Below are 5,273 nucleotides of genomic sequence, written 5' to 3' on the forward strand. Positions count from 1 at the left end.
CGGCGGACATGTCCGGCGCGGCGCGGAGATTGCGTCTGGCGGCGGAGAGGGGAAAATGCTAGGGTTTAGACTGCGATTTTGAAGGGGGAGGGCATATATATAGGTAGAGGGAGCTAGGAGAGTCCAAACGAGGAGCGGTTTTCGCCCACGCGATTGTGATCGAACGACCGAGAGCATGGCGGAGACTTAAGGGGTTTTGGGGCTGTTTGAAGGAGGGTTTTGCTGCAACACACAAAAGGACTTTGCGGATGCCCGGTTAACCGTTGGAGCACCAAACGACCTCCAAATGGAACGAAACTTGACCGGTGGTCTACCAAGGCCACTCGACAAGCCTCGGTCCATTCCGAGGACGTTCAACACCCGCACACAAAAAGAAACAAGAGGGGTGCGCCGGAGGAGATGGGAGTGCCGGATTGCAAAACGGACAACGGGGAAAATGCTCGGATGCTTCAGACGAACATGTATGCGAATGCGATGCACATGATGACATGGTATGAAATGCAGATGGTGACATGGAAAAATGCAACACGCAAGCAAATGACATGGCACCGACAACGAATAACTGGCAGACACTTGGCGCATCGGATCCGGGGCGTTACAGTATTGGTATTGGCCGCAAAATCTGAGCTGTTATCGGCCTTGCGCTTACCATTGCCCCCCTGACTCGCCGGATTATGATGCTGGCCCTTGGTGTTGCCACTCTTCTTTCCCTTTCCCGTCTTTTCATCATCACACTCGGGGTCCTTGGTACTATCAGAGTCGGCATATTTAATCAGAGCTGCCATCAGCTCCCCCATGTCATTGCAGTGGCGCTTGAGTCGCCCTAGCTTCTGTTTAAGAGGCAAAAAATGGCAATTTTTCTCCAACATTAGGATGTTGAGCCAGCATTAATGTTATCCGATGAGTGCAGGATGGCTTTGACCCGACGCACCCAGTGGGTCGTTGACTCGCCCTCTTCTTGGGCACAGGCATCTAAATCCACAATCGACATGGGCTGTTTGCACGTATCTTTAAAGTTCTGGATGAATTGGGCCTTCAACTCAGCCCACGATCTAATTGAATTGGCAGGCAGTCCTTTTAGCCAAGTACGGGTCGTGCCATCCAGCATCATGGTGAAATACTTAGCACACGCGGCATCGCTGACCTCCAGCAGCTCCATGGCCATATCGTAACTCTCAATCCACGCCTCAGGGGGTATGTTGGCTGTGTAGTTGGGCACCTTACGAGGTCCTTTGAAATCCTTGGGCAGATGCTCATTACGCAGAGCCGGCACTAAACATGGTACACCCGTGCTTCTAGAGGTCACGCCTGCCTCCACCGAAGTTGCCGGGTAAACCGGAGATGGTTGATGAGCCGCGTACTGAGCCGCCAGCTCAGCCTCCCGACGTGCTCTATCCTGATCCATCAAGGCCTGGGTATTACAGGGCAGATCATGTCCACGGGGCGGGTTACGACACTGCTCACTGCTCGACACCGCCGGGGAGTCCATGTGTCTGCTATAACTTCGGCTTGGGCGAGGGGTTGAATGGATCCTCTCACGACTGTAAGAATAAGCCTCCTGCTGCACCAACGCTGTCTGAAGAAGCTCTCGAGCCCTCCATGTTTCAACCGCAGCTGGAGACTCGCCTTCAACTGGGAGAGCCGCCAATCACGACGCCGCAGCGATCATGTTATCCAACGGGTTAGAATAATGCCCCGGTGGTGTCGGCACATGTTGTGGTGGGATATTATTCTGACGGGGCGGGTCCGTCGTGCGTGGTTGAGCCGGTGCTCCCGTCCCAGGTGCGGCTACTGTCCGATTTACCCCTGGCGGGTCACTGGTCCCTGCACCAGGTGTGTTGAAGAGGCTCCTCGCCTCATAAACCGGAGGCAGAAAACTTTGGTGCCTTCTCCTCAAGACTTCGTTTGAAGCGTTCCGATCCAACGAGAGCCGGAAGGAATCAGCCTGGATTCGTTGCGCCTGAGCATCCAGAGCAGCTCGTTCCGCAGCCATCCTCGCATCCTCCGCTGCCAGATCTTCCTTGGCTTGAGCTATCTCATCTCGTAGTTTTGCAACTTCCGCATTATGCCGAGTTTGATTTGCTGGGTTAACCTATGCTGTCAACAGTGTTGTCAATGTGTCTAATAAGTCGGACAAGACCTGAGCCAGCGGGTGCACAGGGCCTCCTGCCCCAGCCGCCGTCGCCGCTGCTGACCCGGAATGAAGGAAATATGCCCTAGAGGTAATAATAAAGTATTATATATTTCCTTATATCATGATAAATGTTTATTATTCATGCTAGAATTGTATTAACCGAAAACATAATACATGTGTGAATACATAGACAAACAGAGTGTCAGTAGTATGCCTCTACTTGACTAGCTTGTTAATCAAAGATGGTTATGTTTCCTAGCCATAGACATGAGTTGTCATTTGATTAACGGGATCACCTCATTAGGAGAATGACGTGATTGACTTGACCCATTCCGTTAGCTTAGCACCCGATCGTTTAGTATGTTGCTATTGCTTTCTTCATGACTTATACATGTTCCTATGACTATGAGATTATGCAACTCCCGTTTACCGGAGGAACACTTTGTGTGCTACCAAACGTCACAACGTAAATGGGTGATTATAAAGGTGCTCTACAGGTGTCTCCAAAGGTACTTGTTGGGTTGGCGTATTTCGAGATTAGGATTTGTCACTCCGATTGTCGGAGAGGTATCTCTGGGCCCACTCAGTAATACACATCACTATAAGCCTTGCAAGCATTGTGACTAATGAGTTAGTTGTGGGATGATGTATTACAGAACGAGTAAAGAGAATTGCCGGTAACGAGATTGAACTAGGTATCGAGATACCGACGATCGAATCTCGGGCAAGTAAACATACCGATGACAAAGGGAACAACGTATGTTGTTATGCGGTCTGACCGATAAAGATCTTCGTAGAATATGTAGGAACCAATATGAGCATCCAGGTTCTGCTATTGGTTATTGACCGGAGAGGTGTCTCGGTCATGTCTACATAGTTCTCGAACCCGTAGGGTCCGCACGCTTAACGTTACGATGACAGTTTTATTATGAGTTTATGTATGTTGATGTACCGAAGGAGTTCGGAGTCCCAGATGAGATCAGGGACATGACGAGGAGTCTCGAAATGGCCGAGACGTAAAGATCGATATATTGGACGACTATATTCGGACTTTGGAAAGGTTCCGAGTGATTCGGGTATTTTTCGGAGTACCGGAGAGTTACGGGAATTCGTATTGGGCCTTAATGGGCCATACGGGAAAGGAGAGAAAGGCCCCAAAGGGAGGCCGCACCGCTCCCCGTGGACTAGGGAGGGGGGGGGGGGCGCCCCCTTCCTTCTTTCTCCTTCTCCCTTCCCTTTTCCTACTCCAACAAGGAAAGGAGGAGTCCTACTCCCGGTGGAAGTAGGACTCCCCCCTTGGCGCGCCTCTCCCCTTGGCCGGCCGCCTCCCCCCTTGCTCCTTTATATACGGGGGCAGGGGGGCACCCCATAGACACAACAATTGATCTATTGATCTTTTAGCCGTGTGCGGTGCCCCCCTCCACCATATTACACCTCGATAATATCGTAGCGGAGCTTAGGCGAAGCCCTGCGTCGGTAGAACATCATCATCGTCACCACGCCGTCGTGCTGACGAAACTCTCCCTCAGCACTCGGCTGGACTGGAGATCGAGGGACGCCATCGAGCTGAACGTGTGCTGAACTCGGAGGTGCCGTGTGTTCAGTACTTGATCGGTCGGATCGTGAAGACGTTTGACTACATCAACCGCGTTATGTTAACGCTTCCGCTATCGGTCTACGAGGGTACGTGGACAACACTCTCCCCTCTCGTTGCTATGCATCACCATGATCTTGCGTGTGCGTAGGAATTTTTTTGAAATTACTACGTTCCCCAACAGTGGCATCCGAGCCTGGTTTTATGCGTTGATGCTATGCACGAGTAGAACACAAGTGAGTTGTGGGCGATATAAGTCATACTGCTTACCAGCATGTCATACTTTGGTTCAACGGTATTGTGAGATGAAGCGGCCCGGACCGACATTACGCGTACGCTTACGCGAGACTGGTTTCACCGTTGGGAGCACTCGTTGCTTAAAGGTGACTGGCGGGTGTCTGTCTCTCTCACTTTAGTTGAACCGAGTGTGGCTACGCCCGGTCCTTGCGAAGGTTAAAACAACACCAACTTGACAAACTATCGTTGTGGTTTTGATGCGTAGGTAAGAACGGTTCTTGCTAAGCCCGTAGCAGCCACGTAAAAAACTTGCAACAACAAAGTAGAGGACGTCTAACTTGTTTTTGTAGGGCATGTTGTGATGTGATATGGTTAAGACATGATGCTATATTTTATTGTATGAGATGATCATTATTTGTAACCGAGTTATCGGCAACTGGCAGGAGCCATATGGTTGTCGCTTTATTGTATGAAATGCAATCGCCATGTAATTGTTTTACTTTATCACTAAGCGGTAGCGATAGTCGTAAAAGCAATAGTTGGCGAGACGACAATGATGCTACGATGGAGATCAAGGTGTCGCGCCGGTGACGATGGTGATCATGACGGTGCTTCGGAGATGGAGATCACAAGCACAAGATGATGATGGCCATATCATATCACTTATATTGATTGCATGTGATGTTAATCTTTTATGCATCTTATCTTTCTTTGATTGACGGTAGCATTATAAGATGATCTCTCACTAAAATTTTAAGATAAAAGTGTTCTCCCTGAGTATGCACCGTTGCAAAAGTTCTTCGTGCTGAGACACCACGTGATGATCGGGTGTGATAGGCTCTACGTTCAAATACAACGGGTGCAAAACAGTTGCACACGCGGAATACTCAGGTTAAACTTGACGAGCCTAGCATATGCAGATATGGCCTCGGAACACGGAGACCGAAAGGTCGAGCATGAATCAGATAGTAGATATGATCAACATAGTGATGTTCACCGTTGAAACTACTCCATCTCACGTGATGATCGGACATGGTTTAGTTGATATGGATCACGTGATCACTTAGAGGATTAGAGGGATGTCTATCTAAGTGGGAGTTCTTAAGTAGTATGATTAATGGAACTTAAAATTATCATGAACTTAGTCCTGATAGTATTTTTGCAAATTATGTTGTAGATCAATAGCTCGCGTTGTTGCTTCCCTGTGTTTATTTTTGATATGTTCCTAGAGAAAATTATGTTGAAAGATGTTAGTAGCAAAGATGCGGATTGGATCCGTGATCTGAGGATTATCCTCATTGCTGCACA

This window comes from Aegilops tauschii, chromosome 2 (genome assembly GCF_002575655.3).
Source record: "Aegilops tauschii subsp. strangulata cultivar AL8/78 chromosome 2, Aet v6.0, whole genome shotgun sequence".
Classification (NCBI taxonomy): domain Eukaryota; kingdom Viridiplantae; phylum Streptophyta; class Magnoliopsida; order Poales; family Poaceae; genus Aegilops; species Aegilops tauschii.